The sequence below is a fragment of the Chiloscyllium plagiosum genome, unplaced genomic scaffold (genome assembly GCF_037043375.1).
Source record: "Chiloscyllium plagiosum isolate Xiang-an unplaced genomic scaffold, Cpla_swu_hap1 HiC_scaffold_10, whole genome shotgun sequence".
In the NCBI taxonomy this organism is placed as follows: domain Eukaryota; kingdom Metazoa; phylum Chordata; class Chondrichthyes; order Orectolobiformes; family Hemiscylliidae; genus Chiloscyllium; species Chiloscyllium plagiosum.
In genome coordinates this window covers 11332973-11346213 of record NW_028270148.1, presented here as the reverse complement: position 1 = coordinate 11346213, position 13241 = coordinate 11332973, and positions in this window count along the sequence as shown.

Sequence of the window (13241 nt, the reverse complement as noted above, 5' to 3'; positions counted from 1 at the left end):
TCGGCTCAGCTGTGGAGGGCCGAAGGGCCTGTTCCTGGGCTGTAAATTTTCTTTGTTCTTTGTTCTAACTACTACTGAAGTTAACTTTACATCATCTTTCTAAATATTTGTACATCCAGACGTGCTTCATTATCATATACAAGATCAATCCTGTCTTCTGTCTGTTTATTCAATGTGAGAACCCACATTCTAACAGAAGAAATATGTGGCTGAAGTATTACAAATGTACTGACATTTATATGAATGGCAACACACAGAGACTTATATTGAAGTCTTTGAGCTGGGCTGCTTCATGTTGGGTTAAGTCCCAGTTGCAGTTCTTACACCATATGTGTGGAAGATTAGGTTATGAAGGTCACTGATTCCACACATTACTCTCAAGTAACAGATGAAGACAAGAGCAAACATTGGTTGCAGATGAGGTTCATGCAACAGCTTAGTGTTTTTGCATTCAATGGATCATTTAAGTGCCTACAGACCATGCATAAGGGTAAAATTACCAAAGCTGCTGTTGCCATAAAAATCTTGAAGTGCTCATTTGGAGCTCCTTGCTGTGCTTTTTTTATGGAACTAAAACATAGCTCATTGCCTGCAGTCCATTTGCCATGTTGGAGCTCCTCCATGTTTCTTGACCTGCTGGAGTTCAAGTTCAGGATTTCTGAACCTGATAAACGTGCAAGGCACACAGGAGGGTGAGAATTTCCTGAGGCACATCCACAGAACATCCAGGGAAATACTGAGTTCCAGAGGTAAATATTGATGGAAAGAGCATGAAAAAGGTAAAGTCACCTTTGGGTGATAGTGAGGACTGCAGATACTGGAGATTAGAGTCAAGAGTGAGGCGCTGGAAAAGAATAGCAGATTAGGCAGCATCCGAGCAGCAGGAGAGTCAACATTCGGCACCTCTGCCTTTACAACCTCTCTTCAAAAAGCCCAGGGCAAAATAATCTTTTTAAAGTGATAAAGTCATCACACGCCATGCTGCAGGGGAGGGGAGAGGTTGAGAAGGATAGTCCTTAATGTTAACTTTAGCTGTGTGGGAATTGAACCCATGCTGTTGGCATCACTTACTTCAAAGACCAGCTGTAAGAACATAACAAGCGTGCTCCAAGTTGTTGACAGGTTGATACCTGCAGCATTGGAAGAAGTTCAAGAAAGTGGCTCAGCACCAACCTCCGGAGGATAATAAGGATACACAACACCTCCTGGTTTTTCCAGTCAGACTCACAACTTGGGAAAGAAGAAATTTAAAAAGTAAATGGAGCTAAACAATGTAACTTTAAAGTAATGGCAGAAATGCAGTCCATGGAGAGTATATGGACACACCCTTCGGACAATTGAGAAGGTATAGTGGACAGTGAAGAAGTCTATCTAAGATAACAAAGAGATCTTAATCAGCTGGGTGGACTCGATGGGTCGAATGGCCTTACTTCCTTTGTCTTATGGGCTGAAGATTGGCAGATGGAATTGAGTTTGGATAAATGTGAGGTATTGCATTTTCATAAAACAAACAAAGGCAGGACTTAGACAATTAAAAATAGGGCCCCGGGTTGTGTTGTAGAACAGAGAGACCTATGGGTTCAGGTACATAATTCTTTGAAGTTTGCATCACATTTTGATAGGGTGGCTAAGAGAGTGTTTAGCACACTTGTCTTCATTGTTCAGACCTTTGAGTACAGACGTTGAGATGTTATGTTGAAGTTGTAGAGTACATTGGTGAGGCCTGTTCTGGACCACTGTGTCTAGTTCTGGTTGCCCTGTTATAGGAAGGATATTATTAAGCTGGAGAGGGCTCAGAAAAGATTTACTAGCATGTTACCAGGAAGGCAGGTTTTGATATATTGGAAGAGTTTTTCACTGGAGTGTAGGAGGTTGAGGGGTGACCTTAAAGTGGTTTATAAAATTTTGAAGGGCATGGATACAGTGAATGGCAGATGTCTTTTCCCTAGGGTGGGGGATTTCAAAACAAGGGGCAAGTTTTTAAGGTGAGGGGAGAAAGATTTTAAAAAGACATGAGGGGGCAACTTTTTTACATACAGCATTGTTCATGTGTGGAATGAGCTTCCTGAGGAAGTGGTGGATGCGGGTACAGTCACAACGTCTAAAAGGCATTTTGGTAAGTACATGAATAGGAAAGGTTTGAGGGATATAGGCCATAAGCAGGCACATGAGACTAGTCAGTTAGTCCATACACATACCACCCTCTGTGTGAAAAGGTTGCCCCTCAGATTCCTTTTAAATCTTGCATCTCTCACCTTAAATCCACACCCTTTAGTTTTGAACTCCCCTACCCTGGGGAAGAGACCTTGGCTATTCACCTTATCCATGCCCCTCATGATTTGAAAAGCCTCTGCAAGGTCACCCCTCAGCCTCCTACACTCCAGGGAGAAGAACGCCCAGCCTATCCAGTATCAGTAATATCCTTGTCAATCATTTTTGCACCCTTTCCAGTTTAATAACATCCTTTCTATAGCAGGGAGACCAGAATTGTACACAGTATTCCAAATGACGCCTTACCAATCTCTTGTACAGCTGTAAATTGATGCTCCAACTCCTGTACTGAATGCTCTGACCAATGAAGGAAAGCATGCCAAATGCCTTCTTCACCAATCTGTCTACCAGCGATGTCATTGTCAAGGATCTATGTATGTGCACCCTCCATCGCTTTGTTCAACAACACTCCCCAAGACTCTACCATTAACTATGTAGGTCCTGTCCTGATATGTCTTAGCAAAATGCAACACCTCACATTTAGTATCATACAGTCATAGAGCTGTACAGCATAGAAATAGACACTTTGGTCCAACTCGTCCATGCCGACCAGATATCCCAACCTAATCTAGTTCCATTTACCAACATGAGGCCCATATCCCTCCAAATCCTTCCTATTCATGTACTCATCCAGATGTTGTAATTATACCAGCCTCCACCACTTCCTGTAGCTGCTTATTCCATACAAGCACCACCCACTGCGTGAGAAAGTTGCTCCTTAGGTCCCTTTTAAATTTTTCCCATCTCACCCTAATCCTATGCTCTCTAGTTCTGGACTCCAACTCCCCAGGGAAAAGACCTTGTCTATTTACCCTATCCATGCCCCTTATGATTTTGTAAACCTCTATAAGGTCACCCGTCAGCCTTCAATTCTCAGGAGAAAACAGCCCCAGCCTATTCAGCCTCTCCCTGTATCTCAAACCATCCAACCCTAGCAACATCCTTTTAAAACATTTTTGAACCCTTTCACATCATCCCTCTGATAGAAAGGAGATCAGAATTGCATACAATCTAAACTATCTATTCTTGGCAGTGTGGAGGAACAGAGGGATCTTGGGGTGCAGGTACATAGATCCCTTAAAATGGCCACCCAAGTGGACAGGATTGTTAAGAAAGCATATGGTGTCTTGGCTTTCATTAACAGGGGGATTGAGTTTAACAGTCGTGAGATCTTGTTGCAGCTCTATAAAACTTTGGTTAGACCGCACTTGGAATACTGTGTCCAGTACTGGTCGCCCTATTATAGGAAAGATGTGGATGCTTTGGAGAGGGTTCAGAGGAGTTTACCAGGATGCTGCCTGGACTGGAGGGCTTATCTTATGAAGAGAGGTTGACTGAGCTCGGACTTTTTTCATTGGAGAAAAGGAGGAAGAGAGGGGACCTAATTGAGGCATACAAGATAATGAGAGGCATGATAGAGTCGATAGCCAGAGACTATTTCCCAGGGCAGAAATGACTAACACGAGGGGTCATAGTTTTAAGCTGGTTGGAGGAAAGTATAGAGGGGATGTCAGAGGCGGGTTCTTTACACAGAGAGTTGTGAGAGCATGGAATGCGTTGCTAGCAGCAGTTGTGGAAGCAAGGTCATTGGGGACATTTAAGAGACTACTGGACATGCATATGGTCACAGAAATTTGAGGGTGCATACATGAGGATCAGTGGTTGGCACAACATCATGGGCTGAAGGGCCTGTTCTGTGCTGTACTGTTCTATGTTCTATGTTCTATGTTCTAAATTAAACTTCATTTGCCATTCCTCGGCCCATTAGCCCAGCTGATCAATATCCCTTTGTACTCTTTGTCAATCTTCTTCACTGTCCATTACACCATCAATTTTGGTCCCATCTGCAAACTTATTAAGCATGCCTCCTATATTCTCACCCAAATAATTTATATAAATGTCGAACAACAGGGGACTCAATGATCCTTATGGCACTCCATTACTCAGGTCTCTATTCTGGTCAACAAGCCTCTACCACCACCTTCTGTCTCCTACCTTCAAGTCAATTTTGTATCCAGTTGGCTAGCTTTCCCTGGATCCCCTATGATCTAATCTTACTATCAGAGACCCATTACTTTGGCATCAGGAATGAAGGACCGTTCTCCAGAGAGGCTACAGTATCTAATGGGGTTGCCTTTGAAGAGATGATTTGATACATGTGTTCAAAATCTCAAAGGTCTTGGGTAGAGGAAATAAAGCAAAACTCTTTCCTGTGGCAGGAAGTGGTAACCAGAGGGACAAAGATTGAAAACAAGAATGGAAAGTACTGGAGAATTTGTGGCAAGAGAGACAGAGTTAACCGTATTCTCAGAAGAAGGGCTATCAGATTTGAAACTTAAAACAATAATTAGCTGCTTTGTCTATCATTCATCATCTGGACTTGGAAACAAAGCACCATTCCTTCAATGTCACTGGGTCAAAACTTTGGAGTTGCCTTTCTGATTGTAGGTGTCCATACAACACATGGACTGCAGCGAGTCAAGAAGACAGAATCACCTTCTTGAGGGTAATTAAAGATAGGCACCAAATGTTGGGTGTTTTAGCTATGCCCACATCTCATGAATGAGTGGAAACAAGAAAGGCCATAATCAAAAGTAACTATGGGAGGCTAGTTGAAAACCTAGTCAATTTCCAGTGTTTCACTTCCCCATGTTAGTTCTGTCTCAACAGTCCTTTTGAAGTTTCAAATCTATCTGGAATGATTTCCTCAGCTTTGTGGAATTTGATGGTTGCATCTCAACAGGGAGTCTTCAGTCAATATAATTAACATGTTGAGGCACCCAGCCAAACAGTAGATCCATAGAGAGTGGTGCTTTCTTTCCAAGTGCATGTGTGTCAACCCAAGAGGGATATTAGCCACAAAATATAAGGCAGGGCCTGTGCAGAATTTAGCACATCACCCACAACAAAGCAGATTTGTAAAAATGTTGATACAATATATATTTAGACAATCTGGGATGTCTAAATGATGGCATGAAAAACTCAGGAAATTGAGATCTCATTTAAAATTGTTGGCTTGATATTTCCTGAGATATACTATTGTTATGGCTGGAGCCTCCCAAATCTTTTAAGAAGGTAGCCCAGACCCTAAATGTTTCTTATTTTAATGGCAGATGTGAAGTGGATATTCCAGATATGATGCAGCTGGTCAAACCACTCGGCTTTCAGCAAGACAGAATTTATTCAAATAATACAGTTGAAACATGAACAAAAGAAAATGGAATTTAGAAAAACTTAACTACTGAAACCTTAATTGACCCGACACAACAACTTAACTAAGGAGCTGTTCCAATCCAGTAACACACCCCCTTGGCAAAAGGTAAATTCAAACACAGAAAGAAGAGATTTGAGAGAGAAAAGTCAGTCAGGAATCATCTGCTGAGACTTGGAGCCTTTCTCTACACTGCAGCACCTTGTGATTGCTAAACCAAACTAGAAATAAAACTGAAATGGGAGAACTGACCACTCCCCTGCTATTGTTAAAGTAGACACTTCTGCACCTCTGCCTTTACAACCTCCATTGAAAAGAAAAGGACAAAATAATCTTGTTAAATTAAAAGCATCTTCACAGCCATACTGTTCCTGAGCTTCACGGTTTCTTCACTCACCAACAGAAACTCAATGCCGATATTCTGGTCAAGTCTATTTACAACTAAAGTGGATCCAGCTAGAAAATGTTGGAACCGAGGAAGGTTATTGTATATGAGCCTTGTTTTTAAGAGAGTTCATCTTGCACTATGCATGTATCATGTTGTGATTCTTCCTGCCAGTTTGTCTGCTGCAGGTTTGCAAGTTGCACACATAGAAACCAACTGGGTCTCTGCAAGTTGGAGACAGTATGGACTGCAGATGCTGGAGGTCAGTGCAGATAAAATGTGGAGGTCAGACAGTGTTGGAGGAGCAGGAAAGTCAATGTTTCACGTCATGATCCTTCATCAGGACTGGGGAGGGGGTAGGGAGCTGAGAAATGAATAGAAGGAGGGAAATGGGACTGAGGAATGGGTAGGGGGGATGGTGATAAGTGGATGCAGGTAGGGAGTTATGATTGGTCAGTGGGAAGGGTAGAGCAGATAGGTGGGAAGGAAGATGGGAAGGCTAGGTCTAGTGAGGGAGGTGGAGAGGAGAGGGAGGGCTGGACATGTGATGAGGTTGGGGGTAGGGTAATTGGAAGTTGGTGAACTCTAAGTTGAGACCATTGGGCTGTAAGCTCCTGAGGTGGAATTCTGGCTTTCTGAAATGTCTGCCTCCTAACCTATGATGCATTTTGCTGTTTTAAATAAACTAGCCCACTGAGTTAATCAATCCGTAATGTGTAACTGATTATTAGACCATTATCATTAATAGGTTGAACAGTAATGGAAAAGATCATGCCGATGAAGTGTATTGTGTTTGAACAGTTAGGAAGCAAATCAATCTACAAAGACATTGTCAACAGTCTGAAACCATGTTAATATGCATGAAACATCCCTCAATGACATTGCTTATTATAGGATTGGAGCAGGTTAAAAACATTACTTGTTGGTAAACAGTCTAACTCCTATTGAGAGAACAGTTTCACTCAGTAAACATGATGTGTGCTGGACTGATAGTAAGCAAGGGAAAGTAAGGCACATTGTTCAAATGGCCACAAAATGTCCTAATTTAAATAGGGACACAGCAGACCTCCTAATAGAATTTAAAACGTTTAATCAAAATTTGGATCCACAGTTTTGAGATTTAGGTGCTCTGAAAAGCAAATCTTTTAAGATTTGCTTAGCAATTGGGAAAAAAAGAGTGCAGCAGAGTTAACACATCACAATTTACTGCTGAAAAGTTAAAAGAGCCCCAGAAGATACGGACCATATTGGATGACCAATTCAGAATTAAACTCAACTTCTGTATAACTCATGCCATTAGGACAGAAGCCTACAGAAACCATAAACAACTCCAGGGATGAATGCAGAGAAAAGGAGAGGGGGCTGGGTGTTGACATAATAGTGAAGGTACTGGTCTAGCAATACGGAGCTCTGGGTTTGACGTCTGCCAGGTCAGATGGTGAAATTTTGGGTGCATGGTGGCTCAGTGGTTAGCACTGCTGCCTCACAGCGCAAGGGACCCGGGTTTGATTCCATACTCAGGCAATGGTCTGTGTGGAGTTTGCACATTTTCCTAGTGCCTGCGTGAGTTTCCTCTGGGTGCTCTGGTTTCCTCCCACAGTCCAAAGATGTACAGGTCAGGTGAATTGGCCATGTTAAATGTGAGGGTGAGGTGAGTCTAGTTGGGATGCTGTTCAAAAGGTTGGAGCAGATTTGATGGGCCGATTGGCCTGTAGTGTCCAGGGAACTGCTGGATGACAGGGATGGGATGTGGACAAGCGGTCTTGGTGAGATGCCCTTCAAAGGGTCAGTATGGACACGATGGGCTGAATGGCCTGCTTCGAGACTGCAGGGATTCTATGAAGCCGTTTTTAAGATGGACACGCAACAGAATTGTTGAGTTGATGATCATGCCCTTCCTAATGCAGATGTGCTAGAAGGATTTGCTGGACAAATTGAAGAATTATAATGTTGGAAAGCTACTCATGGACCTTAAGAAGCATGAAACAATCCTTACAGGCCCCATGTGCCAACTTTATAGTTCACTAATCACTAGAACACAGCAGGACGTGTAAAAGGTGTGCCCTTCTGCTTTTACCAAGATCAGCTTTTAACTAATTGGGCAAGATTGGTAACCCCGCGATTTATTTGCCTCCAAACATTTAGCTGGCATCAATCAGTTCTTATTCATTCACGGGATGAGAGCATCACTAGCTTGGCCAGCATTTATGCCCATCCTTAATTGCCCAGAGGGCAGTTAAGAGTCATCCATATTGGGATGTAGGCCAGACTGGGTAGGGATGGCAGATTTCCCTTCCTTAAAGGACATTAGTGAACCAGATTGGTTTTCCCTGATAATGGATTTATTGTAACCATTAGATTCTTAATTCCAGATATTTATTGAATTCAAATTCCACCATCTGCCATGGAGGCATTCGAACCCAGGTCCCCAGAACATTATCTGGGTCTCTGGATAAAGATTTGTACACCTGTTGTCTTTCACTGTGTTTCACACCTACACACACACAACATGGGTGCTGGGGAAAATGTAAGCACTCCCGCTGTTAGGCAGTAATGTGGGGCGAAACTTTTAAAAATATATAATCAGAAGATTTAGAATCCTCTTAGTTTAGGGGATTATAAAATGTAGATTTAGAATCCCCTCAATTTCAGGGATTAAAAATGTAACCAGGAGATTTAGAATCTCCTCAGTTTAGGGGATTAAAAAATATAACCAGGAGATTTAGAATCCCCTCGGTTTAGGGGATTAAAAAATGCAACCAGGAGATTTAGAATCCCCTCGGTTTAGGGGATTAAAAATTTAACCAGGAGATTTAGAATCCCCTCGGTTTAGGGGATTAAAAAATGCAACCAGGAGATTTAGAATCCCCTCGGTTTAGGGGATTAAAAAATGCAACCAGGAGATTTAGAATCCCCTCGGTTTAGGGGATTAAAAAATATAACCAGGAGATTTAGAATCCCCTCGGTTTAGGGGATTAAAAAATATAACCAGGAGATTTAGAATCCCCTCGGTTTAGGGGATTAAAAAATATAACCAGGAGATTTAGAATCCCCTCGGTTTAGGGGATTAAAAAATGCAACCAGGAGATTTAGAATCCCCTCAGTTTCAGGGATTAAAAAATGCAACCAGGAGATTTAGAATCCCCTCAGTTTCAGGGATTAAAAAATGCAACCAGGAGATTTAGAATCCCCTCAGTTTCAGGGATTAAAAAATATAACCAGGAGATTTAGAATCCCCTCGGTTTAGGGGATTAAAACATTTAACCAGGAGATTTAGAATCCCCTCGGTTTAGGGGATTAAAACATTTAACCAGGAGATTTAGAATCCCCTCGGTTTAGGGGATTAAAACATTTAACCAGGAGATTTAGAATCCCCTCGGTTTAGGGGATTAAAACATTTAACCAGGAGATTTAGAATCCCCTCAGTTTAGGGGATTAAAACATTTAACCAGGAGATTTAGAATCCCCTCAGTTTAGGGGACAGAGTTTGTGCTGGCAGGGCCACAAAACAAAAGCCGACAGTGCAAGGTCAAACCTTGACCTGATTATGATCGTTAAGGCGGTTACACCAGCCATGATTGTTGATTGCTTACCTTCAAACTATATATAACATCGGTGGTCTGAGAAGACAGCTTACCACCACCCTCTCAAGGACAATTATACACAGGCAATAAATGTTGGCCTAGTCAGAGACGCCAGCATCCCAGGAGTGAATAAAAAAATTGTCTCCCTGTAATCAAGAGAGATGTTTCTGGTCCTTGGTAGACTAATACTCCTTTCCTTAATATTTATTCAATTTCCCTTTTGGAAGCTACTCTTGACTCTGTTTCTACTTTCAGACAGTAATTGCAGGTCACAAGAACTTAATGGAGAAAATTGTTTGCTCAAGTCATTTCTGATCCTTTTCATTAAAATCACATTAAACGTTGTCCAGCATGGAACTGCGGATGCTGGAAATCCAAAACACTATTGACAATTGTTGGAAAAACTTTACAAGCAGAGCGAAATTAATGGAATTAACATTTCCAGCCCAGTAGCCCACCTTTTGAGAGTAAGGTTAAAGCTTACATTGTTTAAAGACGTTTGCATTATACAAGTTTTTGTTTGAAATTCCATCTCTAACTGCCCCTGGAAAAGGAGTCAATGAGCTACATCCTTGAATTGTTGCAGTTCATGACATGGAGGTGCTAGTGTTAGACTGGGGTGGAAAAATTCAGAGGTCACACGATGCCAGGATATAGTCCAACAGATTTATTTGAAATGACAAGCTTTTGGAGCAACCCACAGTTCCATTGGGGAGGGAATTCCAGGATCTTGATTGAGAGTGTGATGCTGGAAAAGGACAGCAGCTCAGGCAGCATCTGAGGAGCAGGAGAATTGACGTTTCGAGCACAAGCCCTTCATCAGGAATGAGGCTGATGAAGGGCTTATGCCCGAAACGTCGATTCTCCTGCTCCTCGGATGCTGCCTGACCTGCTGTGCTTTTCCAGCATCACAATCTTGAGTCTGATCTCCAGCATCAGCAGTGCTCACTTTCTCCTACAGTTCCAGGATTTTGACCTAACAATATTGAAGGAATGGCAATATATTTCCAAGTCAGGATGCTGAATCTCTTGGAAGGGGATATTGCTGGTGGTAGTGTTTCCATGTATTGGCTGTCCTTTGGGTGGGTAGAAATTGAAGGTTTAAGAGTTGTAAGCTCAGGAAATGTGCCCTTGTGCATCTAGAGGATGGTGCATGCTGCTGCCATCCAGCCATGGGGACGGAGATAGTGAACAAGCAAGATGGTGTATCAGGTAGCAAAGACGATCAAGCCACTTTGTCTTTTGTGGAGCACAGTCTCTTCAGTGTTTACACAGCTGCATTCAAACAAAAACTGAGCTTGAGGGGAGGTTAATAGGTTAAACAATGAGTGAGATTTGAGGGGAAATTGGAGATAGAAACTTCATCTGCTTTCACTTCATTGCACATGGGAAAATTAACTTTCACCCATTTTAATCCTGACTTTAATTTTATACAAAGTTAAAAATCATACAACACCAGGTTATAGTCCAACAGGTTTAATTGGAAGCACACTAGCTTTCCTCCCTGAGATTCTTGTAGAGAGAGGAGGAAAACTTCTTCAAGGCAGGCATCCTTGCAAGAGGATTCGCAGGAGGGTTAAAATCAACGAGGTAAAAACAATGACTGCAGATGCTGGAAACCAGATTCTGGATTAGTGGTGCTGGAAGAGCACAGCAATTCAGGCAGCATCCGAGGACAGGCAAAATCGACGTTTCGGGCAAAAGCCCTTCATCAGGAATAAAGGCAGAGAGCCTGAAGCGTGGAGAGATAAGCTAGAGGAGGGTGGGGGTGGGGATAGAGTAGCATAGAGTAAGAGCTTCAGGGCTGAGGAAATGACCTGGGAGTTGCAGTGGGAGAGAGACTCCCTGGAAGAGCACAGCAATCTCTGCCTTTATTCCTAATGAAGGGCTTTTGCCCGAAACGTCGATTTTGCCTGTCCTCGGATGCTGCCTGAATTGCTGTGCTCTTCCAGCACCACTGATCCAGAATCTGGTTTCCAGCATCTGCAGTCATTGTTTTTACCTCGTTGATTTTAACCCTACTGCGAATCCTCTTGCAAGGATGCCTGCCTTGAAGAAGTTTTCCTCCTCTCTCTACAAGAATCTCAGGGAGTCTCTCTGATCCAGAACCAGAGCAGGGTCTCCTGGTTGCATTACACCCAGAGCGGGGACTCCTGGTTGCAGTAGGCCCAGAGTGGGGGACTCCTGGTTGCAGTAGGACCCAGATGGGGATTCCTGGTTACAGTACGCCCAGAGCGGGGACTCCTGGTTGCAGTACGCTCAGAGCGGGGCCTCCTGGTTGCAGTAGGCCCAGAGTGGGGTCTCCTGGTTGCAATACACCCAGAGCAGGGACTCCTGGTTACAGTACACCCAGAGTGGGGTCTCCTGGTTGCAGTACACCGAGTGGGGACTCCTGGTTGCAGTAGGCCCAGAGTGGGGTCTCCTGGTTGCAGTATGCCCAGAGTGAGGTCTCCTGGTTGCAGTACGCCCAGAGCGGGGACCCCTGGTTGCAGTACGCCCAGAGCAGGACTCCTGGTTACAGTAGGCCCAGAGTGGGGACTCCTGGTTACAGTAGGCCCAGGCGGGGGTATCCTGGTTACAGTAAACCCAGAGCGGGGAATCCTGGCGAGTTGGCAGATGCAGTGGCAGCAGTGAGGAATGCCCAGAAGCAAGAACTGCTGGTATCACCAGAGGGAGGGGCAAGTGTGGGTTCAGCACAGGATTCGACGGTAGCATCAGTGAGGTGGCAAAGAAATGACGCCTAAAACATGGTGGCAGTGGGTCCAGCACAGATGGCAGCGATGGCAGGAAGGACTGTCTTTCAGTCATGTCATTTTTGAACATAGGATGTTACAGCGCAGTACATGCCCTTTGGCCCACGATATTGTGCAGACCTGTGAAACTAATCTGAAGTCCATATAACATACTCTATTCCATTTTCACTTATATGCCAATTATATCAAAATTAGGCAGGAGTTCGGAAATGTGGATTGGTCACAGCTATTTGAAGGGAAGTCCACATTTGAGATGTGGGAGGCTTTCAAAGATAGGTTAAAGATAGTGCAGGATAGGCATGTCTTGTTGAAGGCAAAGGATAGGAAGGGCAAGATTCGTGCACCGTGGATGACAGGAGAAATCGTAGGACTAGCCAAGAGGAAAAGGGAAGTGTACATAAGGTCTAGGCAGCCAAGAACAGAACGGGCCCTGGGGGAAATCAGAAGAATAGGACAAGTCTTAAACAAGGAATCAAGCGGGCTAAATGGGTCATGACATAGCTTTAGCGAGCAGAATTAAGGAGAATCCCAAAGCATTTTGTTCTTATATAAGAAGTAAGCGGGTAACTAGAGAACGGATTGGTCCACTAAAGGATAATGAAGGAAGGCTGTGTGCCGAACCTGAGAGAATGGGTGAGATTCTGAATGATTACTTTACATCAGTGTTCACTGAAGAGAGGAACATGATGAATCTTGAAATTAGAGATAGAAGTTTGATTAGTCTGGATCACATCGGCATAAGAAGGGAAGATGTGTTGGGTAGGCTAAAGATTATTAAGGTGGACAAAACCACAGGGCCAGGTGGGATCTATCCCAGGTTGCTGAGGGAGGTGAGAGAGGAAATAGCTGGGGTCCTGACAGATATCTTTGACGCATCCTTAAATACACGTGAGGTGCCAGAGGACTGGAAGGTTGCTCATGTCACTTCCACAGCCATACTTCCTTCCTCAGTGACAAAACAGATGGTGCCAGACCTGCTAAGATTTTCCAGCATTTTCTTTTTTGGTGCTCTTGTTGTCCCCCTGTACAAGAAGGCT